The sequence below is a fragment of the Crocuta crocuta genome, unplaced genomic scaffold (genome assembly GCF_008692635.1).
Source record: "Crocuta crocuta isolate KB4526 unplaced genomic scaffold, BGI_CrCroc_1.0 scaffold87, whole genome shotgun sequence".
Taxonomy (NCBI): Eukaryota; Metazoa; Chordata; class Mammalia; order Carnivora; family Hyaenidae; genus Crocuta; species Crocuta crocuta.
Window position 1 is genome coordinate 2,421,109 of NW_027532166.1, and position 27,482 is coordinate 2,448,590.

The 27,482-nt window shown below is 39.2% G+C and overlaps 1 protein-coding gene and 1 pseudogene across 1 annotated transcript in view; one reads left to right on the forward strand and one right to left on the reverse strand.

Annotated features, from left to right (window-relative positions):
* ERC2 (ELKS/RAB6-interacting/CAST family member 2) overlaps positions 1 to 27,482 on the forward strand; it is an 885,144-nt gene that overhangs the window by 142,332 nt on the left and 715,330 nt on the right. The gene's annotated exons all lie outside the window — the stretch shown is intronic.
* On the reverse strand, positions 25,325 to 25,685 carry LOC144241996 (small ubiquitin-related modifier 1 pseudogene; annotated as a pseudogene).

Consider the following 27,482-nt stretch of genomic DNA (forward strand, 5'->3'; position numbering starts at 1 on the left):
CTTTGTTCTCTCACTGAGTTCTGTTTTCTCTAAGCACTCTGTACATGGTGAATGCCAATGAAGCATCTTTACAGGAAACCACTCTCTCTGGACCCTTATTAACAACATTTCTAAAAGTAGGTTTTGATGTCTTTTACCCACACATTGCTAATGAGAAAAGGAATGCACCTGCTCCTGTTTCTCTTTAGCATCATTTGCCTTATTTTTAAATTCTAATACATCCTTTATTTTTATTTTTATTTAAAATTTTTAAAAATGTTTTTTTATTTATTTTTGAGAGAGAGAGATAGAAACACCATGAGCAGGGGAGGGTCAGAGAGAGAGGGAGACACAGAATCTGAAGCAGGCTCCAGACCCTGAGCTAACTGTCAGCACAGAGCCCAATGTGGGGCTCAAACCCATGAACCGTGAAATCATGACCTGAGTTGAAGTCAGACACTTAACCAACTGAGCCACCCAGGCGCCCCTTAATATATCCTTTAAAGTTTGAACACTGCATGCTAATTTGAAATGGTTCAGATTTTACCCCATATTGATTTTAATGAGCGTCATTGATTTCTTTTTACAGTAACAGAGACTGGTGGAGCTCTAGGGAGCCATTAGGCACAAGGCATTTTGGAACCTGCTGAGAAAAGAAAGCGGTAGGGTAGAGGGAGGTGAGGGGAGGTGACGGGGATGGGGGAGAATGTCAGGGAATTATGCTGGGAGAGACTCTCATTACTGTTCTTATTGCCCTTCTCATCTTGCTCTACCTTGGGTGTGATGGGTTTTTGAAAAACAGTATTTTGGCAGCTGACCTAATTTATTATTGTCATCATTTGGTAAACCAGGCACCACAAATGAAAACTCAGTGGTAAGAAAGTACTCATACTTCAGTATGTCACAGGCTGTGGCAATGGGAAGATGAGACAACTCAACTGTACCAAGGTTCTACTTGTCTTGGATGGAACATCAGCTAGTAGCTTGCATATGAAGGAGGCTTTGTAGTTTATAAAGCACACTCCAATTTTTATTTTATTTTATTTTATTTTATTTTATTTTATTTTATTTTATTTTATTTTATTTNCTGAAGCAGGCTCCAGACCCTGAGCTAACTGTCAGCACAGAGCCCAATGTGGGGCTCAAACCCATGAACCGTGAAATCATGACCTGAGTTGAAGTCAGACACTTAACCAACTGAGCCACCCAGGCGCCCCTTAATATATCCTTTAAAGTTTGAACACTGCATGCTAATTTGAAATGGTTCAGATTTTACCCCATATTGATTTTAATGAGCGTCATTGATTTCTTTTTACAGTAACAGAGACTGGTGGAGCTCTAGGGAGCCATTAGGCACAAGGCATTTTGGAACCTGCTGAGAAAAGAAAGCGGTAGGGTAGAGGGAGGTGAGGGGAGGTGACGGGGATGGGGGAGAATGTCAGGGAATTATGCTGGGAGAGACTCTCATTACTGTTCTTATTGCCCTTCTCATCTTGCTCTACCTTGGGTGTGATGGGTTTTTGAAAAACAGTATTTTGGCAGCTGACCTAATTTATTATTGTCATCATTTGGTAAACCAGGCACCACAAATGAAAACTCAGTGGTAAGAAAGTACTCATACTTCAGTATGTCACAGGCTGTGGCAATGGGAAGATGAGACAACTCAACTGTACCAAGGTTCTACTTGTCTTGGATGGAACATCAGCTAGTAGCTTGCATATGAAGGAGGCTTTGTAGTTTATAAAGCACACTCCAATTTTTATTTTATTTTATTTTATTTTATTTTATTTTATTTTATTTTATTTTATTTTATTTTATTTTATTTTATTGTTTTAAGAGAGGGAGTGCAAGTGAGCGAGGGACAAAGGGAGAGGGAGAGAGAGAATATCACGGGGGGGGGCAGAGAAAGAGAGAGAAGCAGGGCTCATGCGAAGGAGGGCGTGAGTGCACCCAAAACAGGGCTCAAAGAACACACTCCATTTTAATGCTTTTTTATGTAGCTCCTGGTAATCCTGTGAGGAAACTGAGGCTCAGAGAAATTAAGAAGTGATGACAAGTAATATTTACTGGGCACTCGTGAACATCAAACTGTGCTCATCAATTTCCAAGGAGTGCCACTTAATCCTCCCAACAATACTCTGGGGTAAGTAGTGGTTTCCTGCCTCTCAGATGAGGAGGATGAGGCCCAAATGGGTGGTGTCTGGGTCTATCTTCTTAGAGCAAGTAGTGATGAATTTGGGATTCAAATTTAGGCCTGCTGTTTCCAGGCACCTGTTCCCAACCACTCTGTGATGATGCCAGGGATAATCCCTGAATAGACCAGAGACTAGAATTCTGATCTTCTGACTTCTTGCTCAGGTATAATTTCTTTGTAAATACCAAAAAGGAGAAAAATAATGCAAAAGGCTCTGATTTTTTTTTTTTCTTGCTATGTCTTATCAGGACTTGTTGAATCTAGGACTGTACATCTGTGAGGTCACTGGGCAGTGAAAAGGTTAAACAGTGCCCTGCAGAATGCAGTGTCAGAACTGGATCTCCCCAGTCCACTTGTGGCTCATAAAAGTTAAAGTACTAGCTTAAAATAAGAACAGTACTGCCCATCTAGGCCCCCCATGAATTCCTAGGGAATAGATGAATTTTTGTGAACAGAGAATAGGAGAAACAGTAGGTGCTTAGAGCTGGACCTTTTCCATTTTATTTGTTCAAAGTTAACCTTCGTTTTCAGTATTGTAACTCTATCATTATTTCATTGCTTGAAAGAAATGCTTTGCCTCCCAAAATTGACTTTACTTTATATCTCGTTTTTGTGGGGTATTTTGGGTTTCTCTTTGTGTGAGTTGTGAGACATTAAAATTGTATTTATAACCTCCTAATAAGTGCTCTTCTAGGTGGTAAAATATGATAAAACAAAATCTACTTTCCCACCAACTCTGGCTGAGATGTGAAAGAGGAAACTTTATTTGTATTTCCAATTTGGCATATATGTTGAAGGTGTCTTAAATGTTTTGGGTAGAGTGTTAAGGCAATGTGAGTGCTTGCTGTAACTATAATATAGTTATATATATGATATAGTTACAGCAGTTGTAACTTATATAAAGAATGAATCAAATCCTCCTTAATAAAGGAAAGATACAATAATATACGAGTGGTTTTTAGAAAAAGAAAAAAGGTGAGTGAGTCTTTAGAATAAATATAAAGACTTTTTACTCAATCAGATCAAGAGAGGGCACACTGTAGCTTGTGGGGAAACATGGCTCACCATCTATTTTTTAATTGCCTAGGAACTAAGAATGGTTTTTAACATTTTAAATGGTTATATTTGAAATAGTTGTGTGAGTATATAGTATCCTAAATATATAAATAATATAATATCTAAATAGTTGCTGAAAAGAAAATTTTTAATTTTGCCTCCTGGTCCTCAAACCCTAAAATATTTATTACTTGGCCCTTTAAGAAAAGTGTGGTGCCTCCTGAATTAGATGATAAGTGAATAGTTTTTGAATCAAGATGTTTGGTAAAAAGCATATGTACAATTTGTTGTATCTAGAGTATCAAATCTCACTATTTTTATATAGCTTTTGAGTTTCTTTTAAAATGAGAGACAATATTTTTTCTGTCATTTTTGCCTGTATTTATGCCTTTTCAATTATTAGGCTGGTGTTTTTCATCTCACATTGGGTATTACCAGTTATCACAAAAGTCTGCAGCTCTTTCCGGAGTGGTAGGTGTTGGGAGAGGTAACCTGTGGGTTAAAAAAGGGACTGTGTGGGAAGAATTGACTAACCTATAAAGTGGCAGAGAAATGGAGATTGCCATTCAAACTCCGAAAGAACCAGGAATTCCTGACCTAATTAAAACAGAGCTTCCAACTCTTCCTCCCTTTTTCTCCCTCAATGCCTGTGCTTATTGACACTTTTTAGGCCTACACAATGCTTTAGTAAATCTGTGGCTGCCTTGAAGGAACTGGCCTGAAAAAGAAACTGTCCATTTATAAATAAGTCGTGTTAAAAGATACTTACACGTAGTAATTGTTGGTATGCCATAGACTTGCTAGGTTTTCCTATGGAAAATATTCTTAATCAGGTAAAGCTAGGACCTGGTCAGGATGACAACCAAGAAATCCCCTTACCACCTGTCCTTCCTTCAGCCTCTAAGGCAGTCAGACCTGTTCTGGTAACTTGTGGGCTGAGTTGCCAGCTGTTTGAGCATAATTAGTGTTGGAGGAAGACCCTGCCTATTTTTGAAATTTTGCTTCCTTGGTATAGCCCAAGATTTCTCAATCTCAGCACTGTTGACATTTGGGGCAGGATAAATCTTTATTGTGGGACTGTCCTGTGCATTGTTAGGATGTTTAGCAGCATCCTGGGCCTATGTCCACTAGGTGCAAAAAGTACCTTTCCCTTTTCCCCAGTTGTAACAACCCAAAATATCTCCAGACATTGCAGTATATTTCCTGGGGGATAAAATCGTACAGACTGTGAACTGCTGGTGTAGCATGATTGACATATCCTTCTGGTGGCTGGCCTGTTGCTGTGGCAAATACAGTAATTCTGAGCTCCACCTGCTTGAAACTGTTTTACTGAGGAAGGGCAGCTCAGTCATGATAATTCTTGACCCAAAGACTGCCTGCAGGGGATTGAACTAGGAAACAGATGTGCTGAGGGGAGGTGTGGGCTGGAGTCTGAAAAGAAACAGAAGTGGTGTGTGTGTGTGTGTGTGTGTGAGAGAGAGAGAGAGAGAGACAAAGAGAGACAAAGGAAGAAAGAGAGAGAAAGAGAAGGAGGGAGAGAAAGATTGAGAGAGAAGCTACTTCTGGCTCCCCCTCCCTTACTCCTTCCCTCTTAGGAAAGGTGGGGCTGGGAATTCGGCAAGTCCTAGAAAATAAATTTAAGGGAGGGTTTGGGGTGGTGTTTTGATCTGAGATACCACGTGGGAAGGTCGGGACTTTGTGAAAATAAAAGATGTTTGATTCTCAGGAGTATTTATGGGAGTAGTAATTATGGATCTGAAAAGACACATAACTTCGCTTTTTGACTACTGGACTCTCACTGTTAATCAGCAGTTCTATTTTACGGTAAAGTTGTTGTTCCTGTGTTCCCCCAAATGGTTTCTGAGTCTCCCTTTCTGTTTTTTCAATAAACATTTCTCTACATGAGCTGTTATCCACCCCTTCCCCAGCTCCACCAAACTTCAGAATAATTTTGGAGTGTGGTAGTTTTATTGTGTGGAAATGTAGCACAGATGTTCAGAATTACCTTTCTTTCTCCCTTTAAAACATCATGACCACACATGCTTTGCTCTAAGTACTATTAAGTATTTTTATTATTACTTAAAAAAATCTTGCCTCAGGCAGAGTCCTACTAAAGCTCAAGTAAAGGCAAATATTAAAATAGCAGCAAGTATTTATGTATATTGCACTAAAAAATCTGAACTCATATTTAGCTTTTTATGCAATTGAAACCTTTGTTTTTTGACCCACTTGACCAAGTCCTCTAGTTTTGCTGCCTTTTCCTGATTCTAAAACGTTTAAGTTTAGATTGTAGGATTTTGTTTGCTATCCTTCCCCCTTCCCCAATTTTCTCTAGACTTGAGTTTTTTCTCTTTATCCTGCGTGTATGTTTGAACTCAGCCAGCCTGATCACTTAATGAAGCTTGAGGGGAGGATTTGGACTGCCAGCATGAATTAGTGCATGTTTTTAAAAGTTATTAATGGAGGGAAGGTCTCTTCTCTCAGAGAATTCCACAGATGAGTGGCAGAGTTTCTCTGTTCTTCAGTGCTGCATATTGGGGCCAGTGATCATATACAAAGGAAATGCTTTATCAACACTCAACACCTCCCCCACTCAGATACCTATTTGTGGAGATTAGCTGCTTCTCTAGCCTTAGCTTCTTTTGGGTTTATCAGTGCCACTTTACTTTTATATTTCTTGGCCAGACTTAAACATATTCCTCTAAATAGTTGCTAAAAACAAAATCTTTAGATTTAATCACTTGAACCTGGAATCAAGAGCGCCCTCACCATGTGTGAGCACTTTTTAGCATGCTGGAGATTAATCCTGGTTTAGACAAATGATCTTCTTTAACGCATGGCTTTTTCCATCCACATCCAAATAGGAATGAATTGCAAGGTGATTTTCTTCTAAAGGGCAGTGGAGATCTTTGTCCTTCTGTCAGAGTTCATACAGCAAGGAAGAGGCAAAACCTGACTGTGCCTTAGACAGCAGAAATAACACTTAATGTAGGTACTCCACCATAGCTTCATAATACCCAGTGGTGTTCCTGCCAAGAGTCTCTGTTGCAGTACTTTTATGATGCATGTCAAGATTTAGATGGTTTTAAGGACTCAAGCTTTAGTTGCTTTAAAAGAGAAAATGTTGCACATGACTGGATCTTTGCCAATTCTACACTGCAAGCTTGAGACGCCTTAAAAACCTGCCAGGTGCTAACTTCAGTGGATATTCTTAGGCTGCCTCTTGAGCAGTTGTTACAGGGAGAGGGATCACAGGAGTTTAGTGGAGATTTGAGGATGCTTATGCTGAGCAGGACTTCTAACATGTGATGACACAGGATTCTCTGGAAGGCTTGAAATCTCTTGGAAGAACTCATTATTTTTTCCCCTCTTGGTAGGCTGTGATTATCTTTGCATGTTGGCTTTTTGCTTGGTTGCCTCACAGACAAAAATGTGAGGGGACTCCAGGAGAATGGTTTAAAATACCACACTTCTTGAAATCACAGCAGCCTCTTGAGAAATCTGTGTGGCATGTTCTGTCTGAGGGCTATCACACACAGAGAGAAAGGTTGATGGAGTGTCATCTTGGAAGGCCCTGGCAGGGGGCTGCTAATAGCACAAATCATTGTTGTTTCTGACACTGGTAAAAAAATATACTGTATGGTGCAGGCATGGAGCTCAGTCCTGTACTCACCTACTCCTCAGAGCAAGCCTGTGAGGTTTAGGTGCTGACATTGTCCCATTACTTCATTAGGGAAGCTAAGTCATTTGCCTACAGCCTTAGGCATGTGATGTAACCTCAGAAATGAGAATCATTGTACCCTCTGTTCTGTAGAAAAGTCAAAATAACTTCTAGTCATTTCTTCCCACCAGGCTCCTCTCTGTCTCTGATTTGTTTTCTTTGACACTTTCCTTTTCTATTTAGGTTTCTGATGTGGCTAATATTATGACTTCATTTAAAATCGTATTCTTTCTCTTATTAAGTTGGTTTCCTTCTCTTTTATTTTAACCTCAATCATTTCCTTCCCTTTGCGTTTTCATCTGCATTGTTTTATGGGGTTAATTGTCTCTCTTGTTGTGTTCCAAGTAGAAGTTCTGGGCTTTTGCAAGAGACCTAAGAATGCTAGTGAAATTTATAGGAGACTTCTGGCCCAGTATAATTTTAGTCAGCAATTTTCCGTGCTTCCTATAAAACCTTTCCATTCACCTGTGCAAGTTTATTCTTTGGTCTTAAATGAAATGACCTACACAAAGCACTTTGCACAAGGCTTGGCTCAACAAATGTCATTTATGTTTCTTTGAAGAAAGTTGAGGAGGGGATGAACAAGAGTTACGGTCACATCAGTTGGTCTCCTTGTAAAGCAAGTCCATGCTCCCTTTACAAACCATTGACTTCTCTTTTCAGAATCAAGCCTCATCTGGTGGCATTTTACAGGGCACTTGTTGAGGCACAGGTGTTTGTACTGAGCTGTGCACACTTGAAAGTGACCTTCTCTGCACTATCCGGGGCTTACTTTATAATTGCTTCAGAATGTTATAGAGTGGATTATATTGTGTGGTAAATGCCTACTTCACAGGGTTTGCATAAATTTAAATGTAATGCATGTAATGAATTATATGTAGTGCATGAATACATGTAAGGGCTGGCACATTGTAGGTGCTCAATAAATGTTAGTTTACTATCTTTATATCTATATGATTATCCACATATCTATATCTATATCTCTTTTTAAGCCTGTGCATTTCTCGAGAGCAGGACTCATATATTACTCATCTTCAGTATCACCAGCACCTGTCACACAGTAGGTGCTGACTGCTGGTTTATCATTATTGATACACATCTGCCTCTTGTGAGGAAAATCATTCTACACATCTTTAATATAATAGGTGCCAAAGCGTTTGATGTATATAGAAAATGACTGAGGAAAGAAAACATGAAATAATTAGAAGTTGTTACAACCTTTGAGAGGACATAAAAATTCTTATCATTCATCAAAATATTTTGAATGAATTGTGCACAAGCAGTGCTTATGATGGTTCCCTTTATTGAGTATTTACTTTGTGCTTGACACTTTTCTAAGTGCCAGTCACTCATTATTTATGTAATACATTTACTACATAAATCTCAGGATTTATCCTCTGTTTACAGATGAGGAAACTGAGGCACAGAGCAGGTATGACTTTTGCAGGGTAACATAGCTACCATGTTAGAGTTAGAATGTGAATAGAGTTCTTCCACTATCCCATTCTTGCCTATAGGAATAATTATTCCTCATGGTTTTATTTTGTCTCCATTATAATAGTAGGGGTAATATTCCTGCAGCTAGGCTTTTTATTAAAAGAAGATGAAAATTCAGTAGACCTGATTAAACACATACTGAGTACCAAGTTTGTGGAAAATTCTATCCCCAGTTTGGACTTGTCTCCTGAGCATTAGGGCCCTATATGTATATGTAAGTTTCTAGTGAGCATCTTTCAGGTTGCAGAGAGATCTTAGCCTGTCCAAAATGGAACATCTTGTCTTCCCTCCCAACTGTTCTTTCTCCTGTGTCTCTGTTTTGCCGACTGCCACCACTGTTTAGCTCCCAATCCAAGCCAGATACTGGGAGTCATCATCAATTTCTCTTTCTCCATCACTCCTGTACTAGTTTCCTATTGTTGCTGTAACATATTACCACAAATTTATTAGTTTACAGCATATCCTCATATAGTTCTGGGGGTCAGAAGTCTGAAATCAGTTTCACTGTGCTAAAATCAGTGTGTTGGCAGGCCTTTGTCCCTTCTGGAGGCTCTAGGGGAGAATTCATTTCCTTGCCTTTCAAAGCCTTTAGAAGCCAGCTGCAATCCTTGGCTCGTGGCCCCTTCCTATATCCTTAAATCTCTCTTTCTGTAACCTTTGCTTCTGTTGTTACATTTCCTTCCCTCTGGCTGACCCTTTCACCTCCCTCTTAGGAGGACCCCTGTGCTTACATTGGGATAATCTTCTCATCTCCAGATCCTTAACTTAATGTATTTGCAGAGTCCTTCTTGCCATATAAGGTAACCTATACACAGGTTTTGGGGATTAGGATGTGGCCATCTTTGGGGGGGGCCATTATTCAGCCTACCACATCCCCTACATCCACTATATCACTAACTCTTGTTTATTCTTTCTACAAAGTTTTGGATCTTGTGGCTTTTCATTTCCATTGCTCTTAACTTTGGCCTGGTCCTCTTAACTGTTCTCCCAACTTTATGCCTCTTGTGGTTCCTTCTTCATGATGTTATCATAATCATCTTTGAAAAATGTAGGTCTGTCCTTTCCATACCCTCCATTGCCACGTGGACCAAGTACACACTCCAGAGCCTGGCTCATGGGGATCCTCCCTGCTTTTCTAGTCTCACTTCTTGCTCTTTCTCTCCTCTGCTCCAGTCACCTCAAACTCTGGCTTTGCTCAGTAACTGGCCCCTGGGCTCTGTGCTTATGTTTGTGCAGCTCCCCTGTTGTCTGGGTGTACCTTTCCTTCTCCATCTTTACCTGACCAACCTATATTTATCCCGCATTATTCAGGCCAAGCATTACTTTCTCAGAAGCCCTTGCTTTCACTCTCTCTCACCCTAGACTGCCTGTGCTTATTTCTTATAGGAATTATTAAATATCCATTTACTTGACTGTGAATATCCAGGCAAAGACCATTCATAGGATCTAGCACTGTCCTTAGTATATAAGAACCCATAAGATGTGACACACATAGACCCCACCTCCCTGAAAAAGCTATATGATTTTAACCAAACCTTAATTTACACCCCCTCCAGTTGTATTCAAATGTAGTATTTCTAATACATATGCTATAATCAAACAAAATGACATTTGAAGACAATAAAGTATGGTTACTTCAGGAAAAAAGCATTAAAATTGAACTCGTGTTTTGGTGCCATAAATATTAAAAATGTAGATGAATGACTGGTTTCTTTACTGAATTTTGGGAATTGAGTGGATACCGAGTACAAAGCACTACAATATCCCAGCAATATTGATGGTGGGGAGCAATAACTAATGCTGAATAGTGAGAGATGGTTTCATTTGATCCATCAAGGTAAATGTTTGAACTACTAGAACAGGAAATTATAAAATTTGCATCTAAAAATAATCTTATCTTTTGCTTTTTCAATTGTGAACTCCAGTGCTGAGAAACAAGGACCTTACAGAAATTCTAGGCAGTTTGTGAAATGCTTCTATGTAATCAGCTGGTTTGATTTTCTTCAGTATGATGGTGGAATATTTGTGAGGAAATTAAACTTCATCGTACTTTAGCCAAGTTGTGTGGCATCAACTTTTCTATCAGACTTTAAGAAGTTTGGAAATACTGGAGCTACCTTTGACCCCAGTGCAAGTTTGCAAATCTACAGCAGCTTTGGAAGAAGTTTAAATGAACTTGGGACCTCTGAAACAGAGTTCCCCAACTGTTTGTCACACTGTTGACATTCTGGGATGGATAATTCTTCGGTGGTGGTGGAGGGTGGTGCATCCTATATTTAGTAACATCCCTGACCTCCACCTACAGAATTCATTAGCATCATATTTCCCCAGTTGTAACAATCAAAAATGTCCCCAGACATTGCCAGATGTCCCCTGGGGGGTGGGGTGCAAAATTGTCCCCAGTTGAGAACCACTGGTCAAAAACCTTACTACTCAAAGTGTGGTCCGATACTTTTAGTTAAAATTGTCTAACCACAGTTAGAAATGCAGCATCTCAGGCTCCACTCCAGGCCTTGGGAATCAGAATCTGCTTGATAACAAGATCTGCAGGAGACCTGGGAGCATATGAAGGTTTAAGTGCTGACCTAAACTTTTGCTCAGAGCAGTGTGGTATAGCAGAAAGGCAAGAGCTGTGATGCCAGACATGGCTTACTGTTACTAGCTATGTGACCTTAGACAAGTTGTTCAGCCTCTCTGAGACTCAGCTTGCTCCTCTGTAAAATGGGACTAAGAAAATATGTGTTGTGATAATAAAGTGAGAGAATCCAGGAAAAGGGCACCTGGCCATTATTAGAATCTCACTGGGCTGGCTTCCTTCTCTCTCTTTATAAAGCTGTTTTTCTTGGCCTTGCTGCACTCACTGTTACTTGTAGTGATGATATAAGAGGATGAGGAAAAGCAATATGTCTGAGTCAGTGCTCTGCAAGTAGAGCAGGTCATAAAAAACCTGCCTGTTTACAGACTTTTATTTTTGAATTATTTACTTTCTTTAAGCTGTGGCTCTTGTGGTCTGGCCTTCCCATTGCTTGGGAAACTGGGATCTTGTTTCTGGAAAACCCATTATACTGGGCCTTGTGAACTCTTAATGGTCTCATTTAGAAGCCAGAATCTGAAGGTGGGAAAGGTGAAGTTGATGGCAGCTAAACATAAAACTATTTAAGGAAGAAGCAGCTCACATGGTAAACTTTATTCCTGTGCTATAGTATGTGTTTTTTGAAATGGGGCAATTATTTTTATGACCATTAGTAAAATTTTTGATCATGTAGGGTAAGAATAAATATTTTTGCCTTGGGAATAAATTGATTGCTTTGGAACTACAAATTTTCCTCTTTCTCCCACTATGACATTGCCTTGGTATAAAAGCATGTATTTAAAAATTTCTAATCCTGATATATCAAGAATAGCTGTTTTCATGGCTTTGGGCCAGTAATCCAACCTGGCAGACAGTTTTGTTTTGTTTTCTCTCTTTCTTTCTTTCTTTCTTTTTCTTTCTTTCTTTCTTTCTTTCTTTCTTTCTTTCTTTCTTTCTTTCTTTCTTTCTTTCTTTCTTTTTCTTTCTTTCTTTCTTTTCAATAAAAAAATAATATGTGATATGGATACATACATGCACACATGCATACAATCACACACCCACACAAGTAATATGTAAATCTGACTTGTCTGGACAATTTTTAGGCAAATCACAAGTTTATCTGAAGTGCTGTGATTCAATGAAGAGCAAGGGACATTGTCCAAAACTAATGTATAGTTGTATAGATTGGGCACTACACAACTCTGTATATCATCGATATTATCGATTTACCTATATATTATGACAGTTTGTCAGAAGATAGTAACACAGCCCCTTGTTCCAACAAAATTATATTGGTTTTATGGCAGTCAGAAAAGTCATAAGTAAAGTGTCTTGAGGAAGGGAGTTCCTTTTATAATTTGCACAAATGTGCCATATAAGCTGGTGACAACCTTGCCGTCACACCTTGCGTTGGAAGCTTCTGCTCTGGTGTGCAGAGCAATACAAATCATTATCCCAGAAGTCCTAATGTGGTAGAGAGCATTAAGAAAAGTATAATTTGTTTAATTTCCACATCTCATGCATATGAAAATAGAATCCTCCATAAAAGAGGTCCTTGAATCTCACTTTCAACTTGAAGCTGTCACTAATGCCTGCTTGTGTATGTTGCTATCCTTTTCATGTGAGGGAGAAATAAGAAGTGAAGGAAAGGGAGTGACATGGTAGTTGTGCTAGAGAAATGGGGACAGGGATATCCCTTTTGTACATGAGACTATACTACACTATAGTATGTGTTTTCCTTCAGGACTTTGCTTTTTTGGACTTGAGGGCTATACACATAACTTAGCATTGGCCATGTGGGCATTCTTGGCTTATCTGCTGTCATGCCTTGGGTTGACACATTGTACACATGTTCTTGTTGTTACTCCACTTTTACCTCCATTTCTTTCTAGCGACAGTCTGCTGTTTTACATTGAATTACATTTGAACAGTCACTGAGGGGAAACGTGTTTTACTTGGCCTCTTATTTAGTTATTCAAGTATTATATTAGTTTTAGGTGTACAATATAATGATTCTAAAATTCTATACATTACTCAAAGCTCATCAAAATAAATGTGCTTTAATCCCTTTCACCTGTTTCACCTAGTCCCACTCTGGTGACTGCCAGTTTGTTCTCTGTATTTAAGAGTCTGTTTCATCTCTTTTTAAAATTTGTTTCATAAATTTCACTTATGGGGAAACTAATTTGACAATAAACTATTAAAAAAAAAAAACGGAGAAGTAGCATAAATTTCACATATGAATGAAATCATATGGCATTTGTCTTTCTCTGACTAACCTAATTTAGCACTGTACCCTAGCCTGCCCCAAATGGCAAGATCTTATTCTTTTTTATGGCTGAATAATATTCCATTATTTGTTCCATATATATATATATATATATATATATGTGTATGTATATATTACATTATATATCTATATTATGTATATATGTAGTATATACATATTATATATACACATTTGTATATGCATATGTATATATAATAGAATATATATAACATGTATAATAGAATATTAACCAGCCATAAAAATATCTATTCCACTATATAAAAATGTGTATATATGTGTGTATCTATGTGTATCTATATATCATTATATATTATATATATATGTGTGTGTAACTACATTTCACCTTGTCTTTATTCATTCGTCTTTGATTTTTTTTAATGTTTTTTATTTATTTCTGAGAGAGAAGGAGACAGCGTGAGCAGGGGAGGGTCGGAGAGAGAGAGAGATAACAGAATCTGAAGCAGGCTCCAGGCTCTGAGCTAGCTGTCAGCACAGAGCCTAACACGGGGCTTGAATCCACAAACCGTGAGATCATGACCTGAGCCGAAGTCAGACGCTTAACCGACTGAGCCACCCAGGTTTCCTATCCATTCATCTTTTGGTGAACACTTAGGTGCTTCCATATCTTGGCTATTGTCAACTTGATCTTTTTAGATGTAGCAGTATTTGTGATGCAGGTAACAGAGAGCTTTTCTAGATGGGCAGAGCAGGAAAGAGAGAATGCAGTTACTGACAGGGAACCAGGTAGAAGAAAATCTACTCTTTTGTCCAAGTGGTAAACTCCTGGGTTATTTTTCTTTTTGTATTCAGATGTGCCCAAATTGGTCATTTTGCAAAGAAGGATCACACCTGGATTTTTTTTTTTAATGTTTTTTTTCTTTATTTATTTCTCGGAGAGAGAGAGAGAGAGACAGCATGAGCAGGGGAGGGTCAGAGAGAGAGGGAGTCACAGACTCTGAAACAGGCTCCAGGCTCTGAGCTGGCAGTCAGCACAGACCCCGACGCGGGGCCTGAACCCGCGAACCGCGAGATCATGACCTAAGCGAAAGTCGGACGCTTAACCTACTAAGCCACCCAGGCGCCCCTCACACCTGGATTTTTTGGTGCTGATGTCATTCTTATGGTTACTAATGCTAGAATTCTCACCTGTGAGCCTAAGTTGTGAGCTGTGGGGGAAATGATTTGTTCTTAGTAGTTAGGGTCATGAAATTCACAAATAATGTGTTAAAATTAAATTATGTGGTTACAGTATAAAATAAAATGATATAAATATGAGATGCAATATTAGATAGCTTCTATAATAGAAAGCTTAGTTTAGACCCATAGTTCTCTGACGGAGGTTCTGTTGTTATCTTGTAAGTATAGCAACTAGGGCTTTTAGAGAGGTTAAGTTCACAGTGCTGGGAAGCGGAGGGAATGGAATTTGAATCCAACTTTGAACGACGAGATTCCCACTCATATTTATATTTCCCTGAGCTAAAAAAAAGACAAGGGGTTTTATGTAATTGCATCTTTGGACACCACCATGGGGATGTGTGAATATCACTGTTTCTGTGGGGGATGACTGTCTATTCCAGGTGCCTAGGAGTGAGGAGGTTCCAGGATGTGGGACTTCCAGTTTATAAACTGGAAAAGTGCTGGACAAATCAGGAGGAGTTGGTCACCCTACTCCTGTATACCATGGCAGGGACAAGGTAAGGATCAGGTGGGAACCATTGGATTATTATCTCCTTGCTATCGTTATGTGTATTCTGGATGGTTTGGATGAGAGTGTGGTTTTTCCATTAAACTTTTTCAGGATGTAAAAAAATGTGTGAAGAAATTGCAGGACTGGTGTTTTAGGCAGCCCATTGGCCAGGATCCTCAGAGCCTTTCTAAAAGCAGGCGAAGTAGAAGTTCTAAATAAATACATAAGTACATAGCCTGACATGATGGTGGGAAACACACTTACTGCCCTTCAGATCTGGCCACAGTGGTCTCCTTTCAGCCAGATGTCTTGGTCCTGTTTTGCCCTAAGTTGATGGACTTTAGTAATTTGGTGCTGGGGGTTGGGGGTGGAGAGTTCATACCCTTACCAGACCCTACCTGGATTGGCGGCTGTTTCATCTCCATTATAGGAGTTTAGAAACTAGAATTTAGTATTTAACAACCATTCACATTGTTGTAACTGGAGAAAATAACAATAAATATGGTTACTTAAAAATGGAAATTTGCGGGGCACTTGGCAGCTCAGTCGGTTAAGCGTTCAACTCTTGGTTTCGGCTCAGGTCATGATCTTAATGGTTTTATGAGTTTGGACCCCACATCAGTCTCTGAACTAGCTGCACAAAACCTGCTTGGAATTCTCTCTCTCCCTCTCTCTCTCTCTCTCTACCCTCTCACCCTCCCCACCCCCAACTCACTCTGTCTCTGTTTCTCAAAATAAATATATACACTTAAAAAAGAAAAAAATGGAAATTTGCTACTTGGAAGGGTCTGCTTCCATGAGGAAATCTTTCAGATTTCATCATCTCAGTGTTGAAGAGCTGCCTGTGGGCCTGGCAGTTGTACAGAAGAAAATTTATCTGCTGCCTTTTTTTTGTAAAAATGAGAATGATTTGTCTTTTTGTTTTTGTTTTTATTTTGGTGCTCTTGTTCATTCATTGGAAACTTGAAATTTTGTTTTTTAACTCATTGGTAGTTTACCTATCTGGTCACACAGGTTTTTTTGTTTGTTTTGTTTTGTTTTATTTTTTTCTTCCTTTTTAAACACTTTTGGTGTGGGGAGGAATATTTGTGTCTCTTTAGGACATCTGTTGTTTGTTGTTATAGCTGACTTTGGAATGCTGTCCTTGGAATTGCTTTCTGACATGGAGTGTACGTATGCAGTGCTTCATTAACTAATGGTATGGGAGAAGGGAGCTTTCCATATAAGACAGCTCCCCAAGTGACCACAGCCTCGCCCTTTATGTGTCAACACTTTCAAAAATGATTAACCACTCTGAGGGAAGTCTTTATAGATTACAGCTATTGGAATACTTCCTGGCTTTCTTACACAAAGAGTGTCCCCAGCAGATTGGAGCTTTTGCTTCATAGCTCAAGGTCAAGATTAACAGTGTCTATTATTATTCTTTCTCATGATGGGGTTGGTGCCTTGGGGTGGTCTTGGGAATATAGGATTATTTGCCTCTCTCCTAAGTGGTCTCAGATTATCTCCTTTCCATGTATATTTTTGGTGTTTTTTCTGATTCCGCCTATGCTCCTGGAGGACATCTATCCCTGTCAACAATATTGGTGTCTCTAGCACTTGTTTTACATTTCATCTTTTTATTGTTAGTTTGCTGAAGAATGGGAATTAGAATGGCAAGCTTGTTAGAAGTGTGCAATGTAGGGTTTAAACGGACTCACCTATGAGTAAGTTGAGTGTGTCTTAGTGTGTTGAACTTGAATAAGATAGTACTTATAGATAATTGTGATGCAAGTGTGTGTAGGTATCTCCTTGTGGGTTTTGACACTGGTGAAACACATCTTGTGGAGAATTTGGGATGAGAGCCAGGAAGGATCTCCTGCCTCAGAATGTTAACTTGACTTCAGTTCTTTTTAGTCAAGATAGTGCTGGGAACTCTCAATTTTTTCTGATACCCTTTCTTTCCTCCAGACATGTAACAGAGTTTTATTTATGCTGTTTGGATCTTGCATGTTTATAATGTTAGCCGAAGTACTAGTATTTATGAAATCTCCCTTGTTTTCTTGCTAATGACAGATCTTGATTTTTTTTTTTTAATCTTTAGTAACTTAACCTCCTATTTACAGCTTTATCCTCAACCAAGCTGGGTGTAACTAAAAAATAGGAATGAGGGGAATCTGGGTGGCTCAGTTGGTTAGGTGTCTGACTTTGGCTCAGATCATGATACCACGGCGTGCTGACAGCTCAGAACCTGGAGCCTGCTTCAGATTCTGTTGTCTCCCTCTCTCTCTGTTCCTCCCCAGCTCATTTGCTCGTGCTCTCTCTCTCTCCCTCTCAAAAATAAACAAACATTAAAAAAATTAAAAAATAGGAATGGTATCACATTAAGTAACCAGATTTGGAGAAGCCTCATAGCAGACTAAAATTCATATTCCTTAATACCTCAAAAAAGTCAGCTGTGGATAGTGTGGGAGGGTCTGGGAGAAGGCAGGTGAAAATTAGAAGTTTTAAAGCACTATGTTTTTCTTAGCCTGTTTTATTAGACTGTGAGAGTACATTTTACCAAGTTGCCAGCCTGTCTGTTTTGGTCTTTCCGTGTTTGCTTGAAATTAGAATTGTCTTTGATTAAGTAGGAAAGTTAAGTCGTTTGTACTAGTTAGGCTTAATATAACAAATTGAAAGCTGTTTTAGTTTTCACATTACAAACTAACAATTCTATATTATTCTGGCCTACTGAAAATTTCTCAAGTTTTTACTTGAATGAATATGTATGGTAGAAATCCCTTGTATTTCTGAGTCAGTGAGAAAATCAAAAGCTGATTGGATTGATAGGCTAAAAATAAATATCACTTTGAACTTGTACTATCTTGTAATTTACACAAAGCCTAAGAGTAAAAAGTTAAAGGCTCTTTTACCTGAAAGACCATAAACTGAATGGAAATGGGCTAGTGTTATTGTAATTTTCTTTTTGCTGCTGTGACTTTTGTTTGTTTGTTTTGTTTTGAAAATGCCTTCTCTATTCTCTTTGTGGGTAGCAGGGGAATAAGCTCATGGCTGTGAAGACATCTAGGGTTATAACTTCTGTAGCACAAATGTAAGACCAAAGAAGACATGAAAGTCTTTGGAATGTTAACTTCTTAAAGGGAATTAGTTAAGACTCTACTTTTATGAAGGAGGTCCGTCTTACACGAGGATATTCATATTGGGATCAAATTAGGACCAAAATTTGTATAAATAATGAGTAAACTTAGTAAGTTTAGTTTGAACTTTCATCTTGCAAATGGAATTAATTAAATGAAAATTTTGAATCTCACATTTGAAAAAATATAGGTGCCATGTATAAGAAATTTTTACAACAAAGAATGAAATTGAAGTATCAATTTTGATTTAGCATGAAACTTTTCCGGTAAAATTGACAGCTAGCATGATGCAATGTCTGTCAGTGTTTGACCTTCATACTATCATTTTTAGAAAAGTCGTTTTGCCAAAAGTAAATTAGAGAGCTTTTTCACATTTCCCAGCAGCCTTTTTAATCTATTATTATTTAGATAATTTTCTTTTGAAGTTCCTATCCTGCCATCATCCTCATTAATCATCCCAGCTCAACAGATTGTCGTGTTGGTAGTTCTGTCTGAGATTCAGTGGCTGCCCACCACCTTTCTTTCACTGAGTGCAAGATGTGTGCCAGACACTGTGCTGGGTGGTGGGATGATGTGGCCAAAGCTTTTCTAGTCATACTGCAGGGGCTTGAAGAGTTGTAATACCAAACATGGTCTCCAAAACCCTGCAAAGAATAATCAATTTCCATTAAGTGTTGGGAACCCCTATGGGAAGTGGCATTTAAAAGGGGACAGATGTCAGGAGATGAAATGGGATGGGGATAGCAAGTCAAGCAAAAACTCAAGGGTAGGAACACACAGGACAAGTTCAGAGGACAGAGGGTTTGTGTAATTTGGCTAGGACATAGCAAAGGCAGGGAGGATCAGAGGCAGTTTGGGATGAAAGGTAGGTGAGGCTTCCCCTTTTTGAAAAGTGTTATACTCTAGAATGAAGTTAGTAGGTGGAAGAGTCTTTACTGACTAGGCACTGTAGATACAGCTGTTCATAATACAGACATTGTTGATCCTTATGGGAAACAACAGATTGCACATAGTTAAATAATTTCACTTAGTAAATATGCCAGGGAGTGTTTAATAGACTTTCTTAACTTAGAGGAGGCAAAGAAGGCCTCCTAGAATTAGTGGTGTATAAGCTGAGACTAGAAGGATCAAAAGAAATTCGAGAAGGGTGGGAATGAATTAGAGGCAAATGGCATAGTGTAGTCAAGTCTGGAGGCAACAGGGAGCTGAGTCCATAGCGTAGGAACCAAGGAAAATCTAGAGCTTTAATGTCCAGTATGGTAGCCATACTCAGATGTTACTTTGAGCACTTGAAATGTGGCTGTTGAAATCAAGGGACTGAATTAGCCTCCCCACACTGGTCTAGAATACCTATCATAGAGTGGACAAGAGGGAGAGAGGTTTTCGTGAGGCTGAAGAGGACCATCAGAGAGGGGTTTTGTGAAATATGGTAAACTATGGTGAACATTGAAGACTTTATTCTGGAATGGTAGGGAACCACAAAAGATCTTATCAAAGGGTGGGCCATAATCAAATTGGCATTCTGGCCTGTGAATAGGATGCTACTATTAGTAATAGGAAGTGGTAGTAATAAAGTGCCTAAGGAAGATTGATCTGAAGTAGGGTATGGGATGGACTGGACAGGGATGGAGGGAGGTAAAGAGGTCAGAGAGGGTAGGTGGAGAGGTCAGAAGGGGTAGAGGTAGAGCATAGTGATTTATAATGCAGGCTCTGGAGTCTGATTGCCTGAGCCAAATTCTGGGGCTGCCATCTTCGGTTTGCCTGGAGGAAGGATACTTCAACTATGTGAGCAGTGCTTGGTCCTGGAACTGGCCTGGCTCATGTAGCTATAGGATAAGTGGAAGGGGGGGTTATTTGAGCTTGCAACCACACCTCTGGGGGCCACTTTGAGTTGCCATTCTGGGAGTGGGACATGGGGCAATGTTCTCCTGTTTTTTGTTTTACTTGTGCAGAAATTAAGGGCACTTGGTGACACCTCATTCACTCTTCTTTGACCTTATTTGGTAAGCTTTTCACTAAAATTTAATGGGAAGTCTGTTATTCTCATCTGCTTCCCATAAGAAAGTGTTTGGCAGTGGCAGAGAGTCCCAAGACTTACAGGAGAGGAGTGGTTTCCTGAAGGTCTCCCACAACATTCTCATAGAGCTTGCTTTCCTCAGTTGCAGACCAGACAGACTGATGGAGAAAATTTGCTTTCTCTTTGGAGCAGACTGAGAGATGTGGCTAGGAAGGTGGAATGAGAATTGGAGCAGGCAGCATATTTGGAAATTAACACTGTAGTTACAAAAAAATCCCCTAGCTAGCATGATTAGAAAAGGAGGCATTACTGAAAGGGCAGCTTGTTGAAATCAAGTGCTGGATGCTACTGGTCCTGAGGAAGGGCTAGGGAGGGGAACCTGAGGGTTGCCAGGATGTTCCAGTTCTGATGACCACAGGCTTTACCTGTGCTGCATCTTGCTCCATGTGGTCACATCAGCGAACCCTAAGCTCTTGAATTTACCCTTTATAGATCCAGCTGGAACCTGGGAGAGGGCGCAGATGGGTCAGTTTTCAGCCTTGCTCTGGTTAGGGCTGATTTGCTAGGAATGACCTCGTGGAACAAATATAGCTTCAGGGCTTCCCTTGCCATGATGCTTAGAGCGGGAATTCTGCTTGGTTGTTGTCAGAATGGTGCTCACTGTGGTATCATATATAATAAATATACAATATAAATACATAAATATTAATTTCCTAAGCAGTATCTGAGATATATCAAAAATTACTCCAAAATCTATTTTCCCCCCTATACTTGTTATATCCTCAGCCACTCTGGTATACTTATATAAAGCACCTCTTTTGTGGTGGCTGTGTGGCTCAGTTGGTTGATTTTGACCTGATTTTGACTCAGGTCATGATCTTACGGCTTTGTGAGATGGAGCCCCATGTCAGGCTTTGCAGTGACAGTGTGGAACCTGCTTGGGATTCTCTCTCTCCCTCTCTCTTTGCTCCTCCCCACTCTGTTTCTTCTCAGAATAAATAAACTTAAAAAAAAACTCTTGATTTTGCCTTACTTTTCATAATATCACTATTTGTATGTATGAGAGGAAGGGTAAAACCTAATTTTATAGGATACCTTAATGATACATATTTTTGGGGGAGGAGGAATTGCAGCAAACATCTTCCAATAATTAAAATTTACTGTATGAAAGATCAAATTTGAGATGATCATGTTTTATAGAGTAAAATATAGGTTTTAGGTCCTATACAGCTACCTGGTAAATAAATGAGACAGAATTTTTGTGTTTTAACAACTTTGGTAAATATTCTAAAAATTTTTTTTTAAATTTATTTCAGAGAGAGAGAGAGAGAGAGAGAGCGAGCGTGAGCAGGGGGAGGGTCAGAGAGAGAGGGAGATACAGAATCTGAAACAGGTTCCAGGCTCTGAGCTGGCTGTCAGCACAGAGCCTGATGTGGGGCTCGAACCCACGGACCATGAGATCATGACCTGAGCCAAAGTCGGACACTTAACCAACTGAGCCACCCAGGCACCCCTTTAAAATTTTTTTTTTTAATTTATTGTAAATATTCTAGGTAAAATGAAAATAAATCAAAGTTCAGGTTGTACAGAGTGGAGCTTCTGGTGATTTCCATGATATATTCCACTTCTTTATCTTGAATATCATGTTGAACCAAGAGGCAGTAAAAAGTTATATCTCTAGTTTAGTTTGGGGTTGGTAAACTACAGCCCATGGGCCAAATCTAGCTTGTCACTTGTTTTTTAAGATAAAGTTTTATCAGAGGACTGGCATGCTGATTTGTTTACATATTGTCTCTGGCTGCTTTTATGCTACAGTAGCAGAGTTGAATAGTTGCAACAAGAGACCGTTTATGGCCTGCAAAGCAGAAAATATATGTTATCTGGCCCTTTATAGAAAAAGTTTGCTGACCCCTGGTTTAGATCATCTGAGGCANAGAGAGACAGCGTGAGCAGGGGAGGGTCAGAGAGAGAGGGAGTCACAGACTGAACCAGGCTTCAGGCTCTGAGCTGGCAGTCAGCACAGAGCCCGATGCGGGGCTCAAACCTACGAACCGCGAGATCATGACCTAAGCGAAAGTCGGACGCCTAACCGACTAAGCCACCCAGGCGCCCCAAGGCAGTGACTTTTAAAGTGGTACTAAAGAGTCCTAGAGTTCTGTGGGGCAGGCCGAATCAGCCAAGGGTGAGACCTAGCAGTGTAAGGCATCTGGGCCCCTAGTCCTGTTTTACCCAGAGTAGTTTGACTCTGTTGGTCTTCTGTGTAAGATGTGATCTGAAGAAAGAAAGGATTGTCCCACTTCAAAAATGCTGTCAAAGCCACTAATCCCAAAATATAGGAAGGCATTCAGGACAGAGGGAAGATCTCTCTGAGAATATCTAATTATCTTACTGTGAGCAAAGTGATTGTCTTGCCTTGACATGATGTCTCCAATGCAAAAAAAAAAAAAAAAAAAAAAAAAAAAATTCCTTGCTAGGGATTTGGATGCTGAGGTGGACCTCTGTAATTACTGACTTGTTTGAAAATTGCTTTTCAGTCTCTGGCAGGCTGATTTCCCTTTTTATAGGCAGAGATGCTAAACTTCTTTCTGTGCTGCAGTTGGAGTTTAAAAGACTGCTGTATGACTAGAGTTGATGAAGAGGTGAAGTTCATACTCACAAGGCAATGACTGAAAAGTAAAATGTGCCAAATCCTTGACTTAGGTTCTAATTCTTAAGGCATCAACACATTAATCTGGCCTTGAACCTGATGCCGTGGAAAATGGCCTTTAACTTAGCTAATTTCCTCAAGTGTTTCTATTTTTGTAACTTAGGTGAAAATCTAAATGTAAATTTCAAGAGTTACTCAGGGTGAGAAATGGAGCCTTGGGATTGGGCAATAAGGATAAGGCCATTTGGTTTAGTTTAGGTTAAGCCACATAAACTGCAGATGGTTATCAAGCTTGCCAGGCCTGATGAAGATTTTAAACTATGATGCATTAAGGTATATGATATGCCAAAACAATTGCAAAGTCTTGCCAATTTATATGGGCAGAAACTTGGGGCATATGTTTGCAAATAAATTTTCAGGGTGTTAGATCAAGGAGGATGGAGTTTATTGTTGGAACAAACACAATTTATACATATGGATGCAGTGACCAGAGGTCATCTAGAAGGGAAAATCTAGAAAGGGTGATGGGGATTGGGTAGCACTTGCTTCATCCCAGAGGCTTTACATGTATTATCTCATTTAATTCTCACAGTGTCCCTGTGACATGGATATTATTATCCATATTTTACAGATAGGGTAAACTGTTAATTAAGCACTTCTCAAGGTCATACAGCTATTAAGTACTTAAGCATATTTGTCCATTGTTTTTCCAAGGGGGTGTGATTGGTGTTGAAAAGTGAGTGGGTGTCTGGGAAGAGCTCCCCTGCACCCAGTCCCATTTCATGTGAGTGAAGGGAGAATTAGATATGGTCTCCTTAGATCCAGAAATCTCTGAAGATAATTCAAGAGGAATCTAAAGCAGTGGGAGAACGTCTTGTTTTCCAGAGCAGCCTGGGGAGACTAGGTAATGCACATTCAACTGGCCTTGTGAATTGAGAAGTGGCAGTGGCTAAAGATAGCCATATAGGACCGAAACTCCATTGTGGTTTGGGAAAAGCAGCAGAGAGGGCCTGAGCTCTCACGGGAAGCTGTGGCAGATGCTGAGAGGGTTGGAAGACTGGGGAGTCCTGGGGCAGGGCTGAGAAGGACTCAGAATGTGTTGATCTTGTTGAGGTCCATGGTGGGTGCTGCAGTCAGCAGTAGTTGACACCAGAGGTCAACACTCCAGGTGGCACCAGCTACTCACACTCTACACTACCTGTAGATGATAGCAAATATGCCCCAGAGGATGCTTTACCATTTGGAAAGTCAGGGGTAGATGAGAAGATGGGGAAAGAAGAGAATCAGAAGACTGATGTTTAAGTAGTGGTGACTGAGTTACTTATAATTGCCAAGGTTGTATTGTTGTGCCTTTGTTCTTTACTGTTTGGAGGCTACAATGAAATTAAGATGTAGAGGTATAACACTTTTTTTGTGCATCAAGTATAAAGTTACATTTTGCACATTTCTCTTAATTGCTGATAATTTTTAACCAGAATCAGCTAAATTAATTATGCTTCTAGTTTTTTTCACATTAGTGACTAAGCTACAGTTTGAATATTTAATAAGGTTTGTAAACCACATTCATGTATATTATTTCACTTAATTTGAAGGGCATGTATGATTGTTTAATATTATGAGGGAAGGTACCATTATTATTATTTTTTTACAAATATTTTATTTACTTTAATGAAGCTGGTACAATGTCCATTTAAAACTCATATCCCAGGCTAAAATGTACAAATAAAATAAAAAAGAGCAGTGTTCTGTTGAATATGCTTCTGCAGGAATAACTTTATTAACTGCTAATGAAAATTAGAACATTTCTGAGTTCTTCTTTAAAAAGAATTTTTTTTTTAAATGTTTCATTTATTTTTGAGCAGATCAGAGGAGGGGCAGAGAGAGAGGGAGACACAGAATCTGAAACAGGCTCTAGGCTCTGAGCTGTCAGCAGAGAACCCAAACTCATGAACTGTGAGATCATGACCTGAGCCAAAGTCAGATGCTTAACCAATTGAGCCATCCAGGTGCACCTCTGAAATCTTCTAATAAGACTTTTCTTGTATCTTAAAATGCTTTCTCTTCAGTGAAACCATCTTTGAATTAGTCATTACTCTTGCCATCTCTGTTATATTGACTCTAGCCTATTTCTCTTCTTTTGGTCCAGACCCTCAAATTTTAAAAGTAGCTTCAAGTTAAGGAAAGGTCATTTTTTCCACAGCTCAGTTCTCTGAAAAACTTCCGTCTCCCACTGAAAATCATAGTCCAGGAGTGAAGCATTCACAAGTTAGAACTTCAGGGCCAACTGGAAAGTCATTATGAACACTTGAATTGGTCAGTCTTATTTATCACAAGCCTGAAAATGCACAGTCTGAGAAAAGTGGCCTTTCTGTGCATGCATGCAATTTTTAAAAAGGAGAGGGCTACATGAAGGGGGCTGAGGTTTGATCACCAAAAATCATTATAATGAAAACAAGTGATAATGAATAATGGGCACTAGAATTCAAATTAGCAGATGTTTTAAAGTGATGCGGTGCCAGTTTTCAATTCCATTTTGAACACCACATTACAAAAGAACTATTTTTAAAAATAAAAAAGGATTGAGGTAAATAAAAAGATGGAAAAGCATATAAATCATTGAATGACCCTCTGTTTGTTCCTGATAAACTTCAGTCACATCTTCCTCCATTCCCATTTCTTTTGGAGTGTAATTATCAGCACTTCTCTGACCTTCAGGGAGAAACCTGAGTGAATTCATTGGAACTCTGTCTTTGACAGTACGATTCTTTGAGTTTCTTGAGGTATGTTATTTTCTCTTTGAAGTGAATCTCACTGCTATTCTGTCCAGTGACTTTCAGTTTAATGTTTTCTCCTTCCTTCTTATCCCACAAGTCCTCAGTTGAAGGTTTTTCTTCCTGGTCAGACATGGTGATGATGGCTTCACCCAGGGTCTCTGTACAAGCAGTGGCCTTGGGTAGGCAGAACCTTACTCCAGGGTTTACAGATCCATCTCTTTTCCCCACAGCACAATACCATGACTCTGCACGGTACCATTATTATCCATATTTTATAGTTAAGGAAACCGAGGCTCAGAGAAGTTAGCTTACTTGGCCAAGGTCACACAACTGGGAAATGAATGAGGCTAGAATTATTGATTCAACATTCATTTTGAATTCTCAGAACCTGGCATGGGACTTGATACATAATAAGAACACAATAAATATTTGAATGAATGAATGATGGCTCAATTGTGTGGCAGCGTCAGTTGGCTAGTTGGTAGGTTGAGAATCCTGTTGTGAGCAAGGTAAGGAAAGAAAAATTAATCAGAGCTGGATCCTCCTCTCAGTGAATTAGCTGTCCCTAATGTGCTGTGCATTCTAACTTATAGCTAAGCTTTTGGAAATACTCATGAGCCCTGTCAGAAAATACATGGAAAGCAAGAGTTTTAGAAGTGAAAAAAAAATGTTTTGTGGTTTAGAGACTCCTGGGGAAAGTTAACTCTTGGGCTGAGTATAGTATGAGGGGAGTATGTGAAGGGCCAAGAAAGTATTTCATATCATTTCATGCTTCTTAAAGTGGCTTTATAACATCTCATTGTGTTGCTATAATCCATGAGCAGAAGAAACGTGGACAGTCTTCCAGGCAGATGTAAAGAAATTATAGCTAGTTCTCTGGTGCAAAGTAATGCCAATTTCAAGTTTGGGCACCAGGCCTCTCCCAACCTGTCTAATCTGACAGTACTTTTGTTTATTTCTACTTTGTATGTGGGTTTCTGTTAATCTGATTTAAAATACCAATTCTGTGTATAGGTGTTAAATCTCTGGTTAGCACCTTGAGATTGGGGTCCTAGTTGAGAGCTTTTTTTTTCACTTTCTGGAAGTACAAGTCTTTTTGAAAACTTATGGTTTTGGAGCTTTTGGGACTCTTTAGAATTTGTGTTTCATGTATGGGAGAAGGTTCTTTACATTAAAGTGTGTGTGTGTGTGTGTGTGTGTGTGTGTGTGTGTGTGCGCGCGCGCGCGCAAACAAATGAACATTTCCTGAGCCTTCCAGATGTTGTGCATGTTCGACCTGGACTAAACTGAGTAGCCTGCACACCTACACTTATCTCTAAAGCCTTCCATTTATAATTGAGGGATAAGAGTCTCATATTTGGTGTAATTATTAGGACAACCATATTGGGGAAAAAGCTTGTCAATATAAATGAGTCTTACCCTTTGATTCTGTAATTTTACTTCTAGTATCTATCCTTTAGAGACAATTTTTAGTACAGAGAAAAGGATTTATGCCCAAAGATATTGAGAGCAGTTTCCCCTTTTTTAAAATAAGAGATTTAAGTTTACTTTAAAATAAGAGAAAACTTTTAAATAAGATAAAACTTAATAATTTCCAAATATAAAACTAGCAATGCTGTTATATAACCACCAAAATGATTTAAAAATTACCAAAGTACGTTATCACTTACAATTAATCTTCATTCAAGTTATTATTATCCCATTATTTGAGTCTTGAGGGAAGGGAATAGGCTGCGGAGTTAGATCTTGTGAACACATGGTGCCTTCTTAGAATAATCAGCTTGTAACGTACAGCAGTGACAAACAGTGAAATTGGTGAACAGATTACTCAAAAAGGAACCATGAGGCTGACACTTCACAGATTCCTTGGGATGCCCATAAACACAGCATTCAGAATTATTTTTTGTTGTTGAAATAAAAAAAGTTAAT